This window comes from Schistocerca nitens, chromosome 5 (genome assembly GCF_023898315.1).
Source record: "Schistocerca nitens isolate TAMUIC-IGC-003100 chromosome 5, iqSchNite1.1, whole genome shotgun sequence".
NCBI lineage: Eukaryota > Metazoa > Arthropoda > Insecta > Orthoptera > Acrididae > Schistocerca > Schistocerca nitens.
Window position 1 is genome coordinate 780,714,881 of NC_064618.1, and position 13,286 is coordinate 780,728,166.

The window sequence follows — 13,286 nt, forward strand, 5'->3', positions numbered from 1 at the left end:
ACACATAAAGCTAACCACAGAGCAAGGATCTTACACACTTCCCATGCAGTGGCTCGTTTATCTTTTGTCCCGGACCTGCAATTTACGGGAACTGCGTGACCTGTGCGTAGGTATCTGATGCCACGCGCCTTCGAAAATCTTTCGAGGCCTTGTTATATCCACGCTACGTATAATCGTTGCTTTATTGTGTTCCAAATTTGGGCCAACACACTGTAAAGAAGGTGGTTATAAAATTATGGCTCATCGCTGTTATTATCAATGACACAACATACCCCTTCGCAATTTCGCAATGCCCGTTTTACCGGTACGTAACTATCATCCTGCCCTAGTATGACTGCTACCAGTGGCCGAGATTATCAGTGGAGTAGAACAAGCGGTTCGGCACCTTCCTGAAAAGGCAGCAGATGAGGTAAGGTTTGCAACTAGTCGGATTTTAGCAACAGCCAAGCCTTTTAAGTCCAATGTAAGCAGAGTGGAGAAACTGGCATTGAAATCGTTGGGGAAGGATGGAGAGTTAGTTGTACTACCAGCCGACAAAGGGAATGCCACAGTTATCCTCAATGCTGCCGATTATCGTAAGAAAGTGGCCATATTATTGGCAGATGCCACGTACCGGATTCTTAAACGGGATTCCACAGCAGCACTTAGCAGGAAGACAGGGGAGCTACTGAGGAACTCTGGCCTCCCAGAAGAACTAGTCAAGAATCTACGACCAAGAGCACCAAGGCCACCCAGGTTATATGGTCTACCCAAAGTCCATAAGGATGGGGTTCCGTTGAGACCTATTGTTAGTGCTATTGGGTCTCCTACATATCGGTTGGCAAAATACTTAACCAAATTATTAGCACCTATAGTCGGCCACTGAGGCCATCATATCAATAACTCAAAAATGTTTGTTGACATTATAAAGCATATGAGGATAGGTCCGAATGACATCATGATCAGCCTAGATGTTGTCTCTTTGTTTACAAAGGTTCCGGTGGAAGATACGTTAAAACTGTTGGCTGCTCATTTCCCTCCTGAAATTATTTCGACACCTGAATACTTTGGTACACAGAGCAAGGTCTATTTCGGACAAGGATCATCTCGGCTCCGAGATTAACCATCTGACGACGGTATTAATAAAAAATGGATATTCCGATGGTGATATCAGATCTACTCTGGCGAAGAAACGAAGGAAGGACGCTGTTCGAAGAGATCAAGAGGACCAACACATCGCGCGGCTACCATTCTGCGGTGCAACGACCAGCAAGATTGGCAGAGTCCTGAGCCAGCAGGGAATCAGACCAGTCTTCCGGCCACCCAGGAAGATTAAGGAAATGCTGCGACCCGTGAAAGATAATCTTGGCCTGAGAGTACCGGAAATTTACAGCATTCCTTGCGAGTGTGGAAAAAATTATGTGGGCCAGTCTATAAGAACTGTTGCCGATCGCTGCGCGGAATTTTCTTTTCTCTTTATTGTTATTTTTAAACCTGTTTACAGGCAGGCCAGCAGCAGCGCTGTGTGGAACATCAGCGTCACCTGAAATACAGATACCTAGAAAAATCAGCGGTGGCTGAGCACAGCTTGTTAAATAAACATAAGATTTAATTCGATGAAACAAGACTACTTGCTCACGCTTCAAACTATTAGGACTCTTTAATGAGGGAGGCAGTTGAAATTAGATCCTGTGAAAACAATTTCAACAGAGACTCCGGTTATGCACTCAGCAACGCATGGAAGGGCGCAATTGATAAAGAAAGAGCGCAGAGGGAGGCTTCTTACATTCCTCGCAGTTCTCCGCCTGTTGCGATGGATGGCGCTGCAAGCAGTGCTGGATAAAGCGCGCAAACAAAATCTATGGATATAGAGGCCGCCACCTCAGTACGCGCCGGTTTCACCGTGACGTCATCCAGCCAATGAGAAGCCGTCCACTGCTTACAAAGCAGAAGCCTCACCGGTCCACGACATATCTCCGGCGGTAATCTGGAAAGATACTGCCCTTCGACTGTGCCATTCCAGCACTAATCGAAGCGCTAGGGTTTCAGGTGCCTGTCAGCCAGCCAGCCAACCAGCCAGCCAGCCAGCCAGCCAGCCAACCGAGCAGCAGCGGTCCAGCCGAGCAGCAGCAGCAGCGGTCCCGGCCAGCAGCAGCGATCCCGGCCAGCGGCAGCGGTCCCGGCCAGCAGCAGCGGTCCAGCTGGCAGCAGCGGTCCAGCCAGCAGCAGCGGTTCAGCCAGCCAGCCCTCCAGCAGCAACAGCCGCAGCAGTAGCGGCCCCGGCCCCATCCGCCGTGGCAGCAGCTGCGGCGTTCCTGCCAGCCGTCGCCAGCGCCAGCAGTGTGGGACTCTGGTCTTCGTCCGTCTTCGTCCGTCTTCGTCCGTCTTCGTCTGTCTTCGTCTGTCCCCTGTTTTTCCTCTCCTTTTCGTCATGTGCTTTCTTCGTTCATCCCTGCCATCATTTCAGCCCCCACCACCACTGCCACTACTACCACCACTGCCATTGTCTACACTTCTCCCTCCACCGCCACCACCACCATTATATGGTGTGCCCAGTCACCCCCCCCTCTTTCCATCAGTCCTCTTCTCACCCTCCCTTCGCCCTCGCTCTTTGTCGCCCCCTCTCCAGCTTCTTTCCCCCCACTCCCCACACCCAGCTCCAGTTAGGGTGGTGACCCGTCGGGCCACTGCCCATGCCCAGCTCTCCCCGTCGCCTTCACCGTCACCGTCACCATCTCCGGCGCCGACTACTGCATCCACGCCGGGACCTGCGACTTCCCGTCACCTCCCGATAGCTCCCGTCCCTCATGTCACCACCCACCCTTCTGAGGCCATTAAACGACCTAGTGGCACCACCACCTCTTCCGCTTCCTAAAAGGCCCCGACCCATCCTCCTCCCCCCCCCCCAGGATGACATGGATGTCTCCCCACCTGGCCCTGCTCCCTCTGCCTCAGCCTCCTCCTCCTCTTCCTCTTCCTCCACTCCTTGTTATACAAATACCTCCTCTCCCATCCCAATCCTTCCCTTTTTGAGGCCCAGAACCTCTCCCCCCTCCTCCGCCAACACTTCCCTGGTGCCCCCATCTCACTCCTCACTCCCAGACGGGATTCAGTTCTCATCTCCTCCCGCAGCCACACCCTCCATACTGGCATCCTCTCCCACCTCCCCATCACCCGGTTTGGCCCCAATGCTTCCCTCACCCCTGCTCCTTCTACATCTCCTACCCACCAATCCCAACACCCGCGTCGCCCGCCGACCCACACCGCCGTGATCACTCAGCCAAGTCCAACGATCATGGAAGAGGAGGTGTTGGCGGAGCTCAAGGTGCATCCCTCGCTGGAGGTGCGGGCGGTCTGCTGCATTTTCAACTTGGCCGGCCCCACCCACCTTATGTGGGATTTCTTCGAGGATGCTCCCTCAATAGACCGTCTCCTGAAGGAGGGTGCCCTCCTCTTCAACCAGCGCTATAAGGTCGACCCCTGCCGTTCCCCTCCTCAATCCCTGCGCTGCCAGAGGTGTCTGTGCTATAATGCACACCCAACAGCTGAGTGCCGTGAGGCCCCCACCTGCCCGCATTGTAGGCAAGCGCACTTCCTCCGGCAGTGCCCTAACCTTCAATCCCCTCCCTCCTTCAATACCTGAAATCTCCCCCATCACACCTACTCCCAAAAGCGTAAAGCCCGACCCCCTCCAATCACTCCTGAACTCACCATACCGGTCCGACCTCTGGACGCCCCCACCCCTCCTGGAAATTCCCTTCTCCCCCCCCCCCCCACTGCAGAGGACTATCACTACACAGGATCTCATTGCTACACTCCGCATGAAACGCAACACCGCTCCTGGTCACGATCGTGTCACCTACCGCCACCTTTGTGAAGCTCCTGTCTCTTTCCTCTCCACCCTGGCCAGGTTGTACCATGTAGTCCTGTCCACCGGCTACTACCCCGAACTGTGGAAAACCTCCCATATCCTGATGTTCCTTAAACCCGGTAAACCACCGTCCGCCATTTCCTCCTATCATCCAATCAGCCTTACCTCGGTCTTCAGCAAGGTCCTGGAATCCATCCTCACCCGACGCATCCACCAGCATCTCCGCCAGCACCGACTCCTTTCAGTTACCCAGTGTGGTTTTCGACCGTCCTGCTCTTCCGATGACCTTCTCCTCCACCTCACTCATCTCCTTTCCCAACAGCTAAATTCCCGTCGCTCCGCAATCTTCCTCTCCCTTGACCTCGAACGTGCCTATGACCACGTGTGGCATTCCGACCTCCTCTTCAAGCTCCAAACCTTCGCCCTTCCCATTAACTACACCCGTCTCATCGGCTCCTTTCTCTCCCATCGTCCTTCTTACGTCACCATCCGTAACATGGATTCCTACACCTTTTTTCCCCTCCACCGGTGTGCCCCAAGGCTCCGTCCTCTCCCCCCATCTGTACCTTTTGTATACGGCGGACATGCCGCCGCCGTCACCGCCTGTCCACCTTCTCCAGTTTGCTGCTGACACCGCCTTCCTTGCCCTCGCCCCCACCCTGCAGCATTCCCAACACCTTCTCCAATGCCATTTTGACTGGTTCACCACTTGGTGCAACCAGTGGTTGATCAAGGTCAATCCCTCCAAAACCCACACGATCATTGTAGGCAAGACCAGCCCTTCCTTCCGCCTCCTTGATTTCTATCTCACCATCTATGGCCGTCCTATCGCCCTCACCCCCACCCTTAAGTACCTTGGCGTCACCCTCGACCGTCGCCTCTCCTGAACCCCCCCTCTCCGTACAATCCAAGCCAAGGCACGCTCCCGACTCTGTCTCCTCAAGCTCCTTTCCGGCCGTACGTGGGGTCTGGACCCCTCCACCATACTCCACACCTATAAATCCCTCATCCACCCTATCCTTTGTTACGCCCATCCTGCCTGGATCTCTGCCCCCCCCCCCTACCTTTTACCAATCCCTTCAGATCCTTGAACGCCATGCTCTCCGCCTCGCCTATCGCATCCATCTCCCCTCCCCCACATGGATCCTGTATGACCTCATTTCATTCCCCCACCTCCTCCTTTTCCTTGAATGGATACGGATTCTGTACACCTCCCGACAAGTCGACCCTCCTCACCCCCTTGTCTCCCCCATCCTCTCCCAACCCCACCCGCTGCCGCACCTGTATTCCCACGTCCCACCCGGTCTCCATCTCTCCACCCTCCTTACCCTCTCCCAAGGTGGCTTCCGCCTGCCCCCTCTCCCTGATGATGCCCTCCTCCCCTCCATCTACCCCTCCTACCAACTTTGATCCTCCCTCCCTCTTCCTGTGTTTGCTCCTTTGGGCATCCTCCGTCCCTTCTCTTCCCCTTACCTCCCTCCTCCATTTCTCCCCACTCCTCCCCCGGGCTTCCCCTCCCCTGTCCCTCTACTCCTCCTCCCATCTCCTCAGCCATTGGCATCTTTTCTCTCCCCTCTCCCCCCCCCCTCACCCTTCTTCCCCACTTGGCAGGTCCCCAGACTCGCACACGCTATGTGGACATTCGCGCGCTGGAGATCATCGCCATTTGTGTCTCGTGTGTGTCGTCGTGTTTAGTGTTCAGTGATTACCGTCACACTCCATCGTTCACCAGTGCCATCGACATCTTCAGTGTATGTGCTTCGTGTCAACAGTTTGTAGTGTGGATTGTCATCGAGTGTGAACGTCTTCATGTTTTTGTATGTTCATGTGTTTACTGTTTTTTTTCCCGCCGTTTTGTTCCAACTCATGTGTCTTCTCTGTTTCATCATTGTACTATCTTTGGCTGAAGAGCGGCGTATTGTGCTGCTGCCAGCCTACCTGTTATACGGGTATTAAAATCACAATAAAGTGAAAAAAAAGGTCCACGACAGTCAGTTTTACCCTTGACGAAGATGACGGAGGTAGTCATCGAAAGCTTGGGAATTTATCCAGATTTGACGTGGCAAGTAAACCGAGAACTTTTTATGCATCCTGGCCTAGGTACTCTTTTTTAAGGGTGTTTAGCAGTCAAACTGGAGCTCCAGCTGGACAAAGCTACTCCAACACGTTCACACAACAACGAAACACTCTTATCCCACCTAGCCAGAGAGAAGAGCATAGTAGTGGTCGCTCAGCTATGCTGTTCCTTTTCTTTGATGTCTTAACAGATGTCCTATCATCCTGTACTTTCTTCATGTCAGTATTTTCCACATATTCCTTTCCTCTCTGATTCTTCAAATAAAATCCACATACCTTGCCATATCAGTCCTTCTAATTATCGACATTTTTCTGTAACAGTACATATCAAATACTTACCTTCCGTTCCAGTTTTCCCACAATCCATGTTTCACTGCTATACAATGCTTGCTTCAAACATTTATCCTCAGAAATTTCTTCCTTAAATTGAAAGAGATGGTACTAGTAGACCTCCCTTGGCCAGGATTGTCCCTTATACCAGTGCTAGTCTGCCCTTTATGTCACCTTGCTCTGTCCGCCGTGGGTTACTTCGTTGCGTGGGTAGCAGAAACCTTTAACTTCATTTACTTCGTCACCACTAATTCTAATGTTAAGTTTTTCGCTGTGCTCATTTCCGCTATGTCTCCTTACTCTCGTCATTCTTCGATTTACTCTAAATCCATATTCTTTACCCATTAGACCGTTCATCCCATTCAACAGGCCCTGTAATTCTTCTTCACTTTCTCTCAGGATGGCATGTCACCAGCCAATCCAAAAATCATTAATATTATTACACCTTCAGTTTTAACTCCACCCTTCAACCTCCCTTTTATTTCCCTCATTACCTCTTCTATGTATATATTGAACGTCTGGGGAAAAGTACTACATCCCTGTCTTTTACATTTTTAATCTGTGCACTACATTTGCAGTGATTCCTTAGGGCTATTGCTTGTGGAACTGCTCTTCTAAACAGCTGTGCATATCAGCAAACCACGTGTGTCTTTACCCGTGGTTAATTGTACTTTAGGTACCTGGTCTTTGCACGACTCTGTTTAAAAAGAATAGGTCGATGTAATCACAGGATCGAGCTGCACACGTCTAGTTTCATGCTACGCAGCTAATTCGCTGCAAATAATAACGTGTAGTGGTAGTTCACTAATGATTCAAGAAGCATTGCTGGCGGTGATAAACACCCTCAAAGAACAGGACTTCCAGGAAACGTTTGACCAGTGGCAGAAGCACTGGGATCAGTGTGTACGTGCGGGTGGGAACTACTTTGAGGGTGATAGTGACCATTAGTCCAAAGGTAAGGTTTTCAACAGATGGCAGCACCAGTCCCGAAAATTTTGTATAGCACCTCGTACATACATCTAACAATCACTAAGTTCACCCTTTACATGAGCAACATAATCTGTCAAAATTCTCACACACTACACTAATACATTTATACATATACACAACCTCTTCTTCACTTATAAAGTGTAACTCTGCCGCCATTGTCCCTTATAGAATTTTTCTCGTCAGTGAGAGTATCTTTTGAATCTAATCTTTTAGGGGTTTTTTTCTCTTTTTTTTTACCTGCTCAAATTCGTGACCCCTTTCCATGGTCTCTTTTCATATTTACCAACGGACTCTTACAATCGATAAAATTTTTTACTGTCACTTGAACATCATTATTAAATCTAGGAAACGAACGCTTCTTCACCTACAGCCTACACATTTTTAATTTCACCCTTCTCTAAACACTATTCCCTCAAAAGATCATTTTCTCCCATCCTTTTTCTTCCATATTTATGGTACACATTATAATTTCAGATTAATTCTCAATCTCATTACCATTCCCAGATTCTCCTGATGTACCACCAACATGTACGTAGGCTTTAAATCTCTGTCAAAGTCCTTCGTTTCATCATTGTCTTAAGCATCAAGTATACTGTTCCCTTCCTCTAAATTAACAATATTAGCTTTAATCACTTAACTTTATTATCTTTAATCACAGTAGGCTCCATTAACAACCACCATTAACTCATAAGCTTCTTTATTTAAGACATCCGTTACATTCGCCGATACATTATACAAATAAAAACAACCACCAATAACTCCGTCGACCTCCACTGATAAACTATTTGAATTGTTCCTACTGTATCGTTCCACATTAGAATTCACTGTATACTCGAACTGCGCCAGACTCAGATCTACCTCCATCTCCGTTACATTTTCTCCAGTCTCAGTCACCTACGCTATTTATGCTTGAACATAGCGTTGGTTGACTCCCATCAGTGGAAAAAATTGCACAAATTCCTGTCTCATAAACATCTATAACAGTATTCTCAACCTCCGCAACTTCAGCACCCAGCACCTCCCTTTAAACCACCCACATCCTCCAAAACATAATAAAATTCATCGTCAGCTGACGAGAATATCGCTACGCCGCCTTCACAGCTATTCTCACGTACTTCCGTCAACACAGGCCACCTACATTAGTTTCACCTACGTTACTATAATAGTTGCTATTGACCAGTGCATCATTAGACTTCGTCAACCATTCCACCTCCACCGAATTCAGATCCACCTCTGCATCTCTTCCGATTACAGAATTTCCCATTAAACATACTGTCATTCCATCATTCACTTCTCTTCTGCAAAATAAATTTGTCAGCGCCATCAAGTCATTATCGAAACTCTCAGCACATTTTACAACTCTTCTTACGCCTCCTTAGTTGGGCTGCTTAAAATTCTTCAACATTTTATTCTTACTTGTTATAACCTCCATCTCCTACATTTATGTTCTTTTCGCCGAATTTTAGACACCCGCAGAATATCTAAACTAGCGTATCCTTGTCAATGCCGGTTTATTTCGCCAGCTCGAGACCTGAGATGCGTCGATGTCTAATTTCCCGACTACGTATTATGGCTCTGCATTTCATGAGGCTCCAGCCCCTAGATTCTTCGTTCTCTGTTTTGATTTCTAATTCCCCTTTGATTGTTTTTGAGTCACCAGTCTTCTCATTAGTTTGGTGCGGCCCGCCGCAGATTCGTCTCCTGAGCCATCCTCTTCATCTCATAGTACCACTTACAACTTACGTCCTCAATTATTTGCTGTCTGTATTCCAATCTCTGTCTTCCTCTACAATTTTTGCGTTCTGAAGCTCCCTCTAGTTCCGCAGAAGTCATTCCCTGATGTCATAACAGTTTTATCATTCTGTTCCTACTCCTTATCAGTGTTTCCCACCTATTAATTTCACCTCCCATTCTGCGCAAAACCTCCTCATTCCTTACTTTATCAATCCAACTAATTTTCAACATTCGTCTGTAGAACCACATCTCAAATGCTTCGATTATCTTCTGTTCAGGTCTTCCCACAGTACATATTTCACTACCATTCAATGCTGTGCTGCAAAACAGATTCTCAGAAATTTCTTCTCCAAATTAAGGTCTGTGTTTGATGCTAGTAGACCTCTCTTGGCCAGGAATACCCTTTCCGCCAGCGTCAGTCTGCTCTTCATGTCCATCTTTCTCCGTCCGTTATTGGTTATTTTGCTGCCTATGTAGTAGAATTCTTTAGTTTCATCTACATCATGATCATCAATCTTGATGTTAAGTTTCTGGCTGTTCTCATTTCCGCTACTTCTCATTGCTTTCGTCTTTCTTCAATTTACTCTCAATCTATATTCTGTATTCATTAGACTGTTCATTCCATTCAGAAGATCATGCAATTCTTCTTCACTTTCGCTTAGGATCGTAATGTCATCAGTGAATCGCATCATATTATCCTTCCACCTTGAATTTTACTCGTAATTCCACTTCTGAACCTTTCTTTTATGTCCATCATTGCTTCTTCAATGTACAGTGTGAACAGTACAGGCGAAAGACTACATCCGTCTCTTACACACCTTTTAATCAGAGCACTTCCTTCTTGGTCTTATTATTCCTTCTTGGCTCTTGTACGTATTGTATATAACCAGTCTCTCCCTAGAGCTTATCCCTATTTTTCTCAGAATTTCGAACACCTTGCCCCATATGACATTGTCGAAAGCTTTTTCCAGGTCCACATATCCTATGAACGTTTCTTGATTTCTCATTAGTCTTGCTTCCATTATCAACCGCAACGTCAGAATTGCCTTTCTCGTGCCTTTACTTTTCCTAAAGCTAAACTGACCGTCATCTGACAGATCATTATTTTTTCCCATTCCTCTGTGCATTATTCTTGTCAGCAACTTGGATGCATGATCTGTTAAGCTCATTGTGCGATAATTTTCGGACTTGTAAGCTCTTGCAGTCTCCAGAATGTGTCGATGATATTTTTCCGAAAGACACATGGTATGTGGCCAGAGTCATACATTGTACACACCAACGTGAATAGTCGTTTTCTTGCAGCTTCCCGCATCGATTGTAGAAATTCTGATGGAATGTTATCTATCCCTTCTGCCTTATTTGATCTTAAGTGCTCAAGGCTAACTTAAATTCTGATTCTAATACTGGATCCACTGTCCCTTCAAAATCCTCTCCTGTGTATTCTTCGCCCGCATCTCGTGGTCGTGCGGTAGCGTTCTCGCTTCCCACGCCCGGGTTCCCGGGTTCGATTCCCGGCGGGGTCAGGGATTTTCTCTGCCTCGTGATGGTTGGGTGTTGTGTGCTGTCCTTAGGTTAGTTAGGTTTAAGTAGTTCTAAGTTCTAGGGGACTTATGACCACAGCAGTTGAGTCCCATAGTGCTCAGAGCCATTTGAACCATTTGTGTATTCTTCTATCACATCGGACAGTTTTCCCCCATCATAGAGACCTTCAATGTACTGCTTTCTCCTAGGTGCACTCTCCTCTGCACTTAGCGGTAGAATTCCCGTTGCACTCTCAATGTGATCACCCTAGCTTTTAATTTCACAGAAGGTTATTTTGACTTTCCTATATGCTGAGTCAGTCCTACCGACAGTCATTTCTTTTTCGGTTTCTTCACGTTTTTCACGCACCCAATTCGTCTTAGCTTCCCTGCACATCCAATGACTTGCCTTTCTTCATTCCAGAAATTTCCTTAATATTTTTTACTTCATCCATCAGATGAAGTACTTCTTCCGTTACCCATGGCTTCTTCGCAGTTACCTTCTTTGTAACTACGTTTTTCTTTCCAACTTCTGTGACTGCCCTTTTTATAGATATCCATTCCTCTTCAACTGTACTCCCTATTGAGCTATTCCTTAATGCTGTATCTATAGCCTTAGAGAACTTTAAGAGTATCTCGTCATTCCTTAGTACTTCTGTGCCGCACTTCTTTGCATATTGGTTCTTCCTGACTAATCTCTTAAACTTTAACCTACTCTTCGTCACTACTACAATGTGAGCTGAGTCTGTACCTACTCCTGTGGATGCCTTACAATCCAGTATCTGATTTCGGAATCTCTGTCTGACCATGATGTAATGTAACTGAAATCTTCCCGTATTCCCCGCCCTTTTCCAAGTATACCTCCTCTTCTTGTGATTATTGAACAGAGTATTCAATAGTACTTGTTGAAATTTATTGCAGAGCTCAATTAGTCATTCTCCTCTCTCACTCCTTGTCTCAAGCCCATATTTTCCTGTAACCTTTTCTTCTACTCCTTCCCCTACAACTGCATTCCAGTCCCCCATGACTATCAGATTTTCATCTCCCTTTACAGACTGTATTACCCTTTCAGTATCCTGTTTCTCGGTCTCTTCATCTTCTGTTTGCGATGTCTGCATGTATACCTGAACTATCGTTGTCGGTGTTGGTTTGCTCTTGATTCTGATCATATCACTGAAGTGTTCGCAGTAACACACTCTCTGCCCTACCTTCCTATTCATAACGAATCCTAGTCCCGTTACGCCATTTTATGCTGATGACATTCACGAACGCCGCGACTCGTTGAAAATTATCCTTTAGTTGGTATTCAATCTTTATCTCATGGACATCTCCCCCTTGGATGTCCCCTCCCGGAGATCCGATGTGGGACTATTCCGGAATCTTTTGCCAATGGAGAGTTCGTCATGACACTTTCTCAATTACAGGCCACATTTCCTTTGCATACACATTATGTGTTTTTAAAACAGAAAGTGCCCTAAACGTCTTTCTGCTCCTCTGCCCTCTTTGACAAAGCAATTGGCAGAATGAGGGTGACTTCTTACGTTGGAAGTCTTCTGCCGCCTATGCTGACAATTAATCAAAACTTTTATTACAAATAAAAAACGCAACTTTTTTTATTTATTTTTACTAGCCTCCACGGCTGGGGTGGGTGCAAAGTGGGCAGGCGTCGCAACCCGAAGCCTAGCCACCATGTCCCATTCCCACCCACCAAGAACTAAGGAAAGCGTAGGGAACGGGAACGTAGAGTAGAGGTACAATCAAAATTGATTATTTATTTATTTTCCCTTCTTTATACTATTTTATTTTTTTAACTTTAATGCACTCACTCACTGGTCATACCGGACTCGAGAGTCCATTTCCGCAGCAACGTATTTTCGCCATCTGTCCCTGTCTTGGGCTATTTCCTTCCATTCACCTTCAATACCTAGGCTCCTCAAATCAGCCTTCACATTGTCCTCCCATCTACGCCTCAGTCTCCCCACAGGACGTTTTCCCTCTAAGTGACCTACCAGTACTCTGCGCGCTGCCCTGCACTCATCCACTCGTGCTACGTGACCCGCCCATCGCAGCCTACGTGATTTAATAATACTGATTATGTCCGAGCTTGAATAGAGTTCGAGAACGTGTTCATTATGCAGTTTTCGCCACTCTCCGCTAATGTCATACCTTTGTGCTCTAAAAATGTTTCTCAAAATTTTGTTTTCAAATACTCGAAACGGCTTTTCATTTTGCACAGTGAGAGACCAAGTCTCATACCCATAATGTAACATAACTGGTAGAATAATAGTTCTGTATACTCTTATCTTTAAATTCCTAGACAATATCCGTGATGAAAGTAATCTATTCAGTGAGAAGTAGCACGCATTTCCCGCCCGTAATCTCTTCTTCAGTTCGGTTTCAATCTCATTTCTTGAAGTGATGTCCACGCGTAGATACTTAAATGTGTTCACTTTTTGAAACTGCATGTCGCCAACTCTTAACGTTTCCTGCTCTACTGCTGTTGGCATTCTAGTAGTAACCAGGTCTTTAGTTTTGTCTTCACTTATCCTTAGACCTACATCTTCGCTAGCCTTGATTAACGCATTCGCCTTTGCTGTTACAGATTCTTTCTTATCGCTAATGATGTTTAGATCATCTGCATACCCTAATATCTTAATATTTCCATTTAACTCCACACCCTCTGAATTATCTGCTGCCATTCGTACGATATATTCTAGGACTAAATTAAAAAGTAGCGGAGACAGGGCATCTCCCTGCTTACGTCCGTTCTTTATTACAAATTCTTC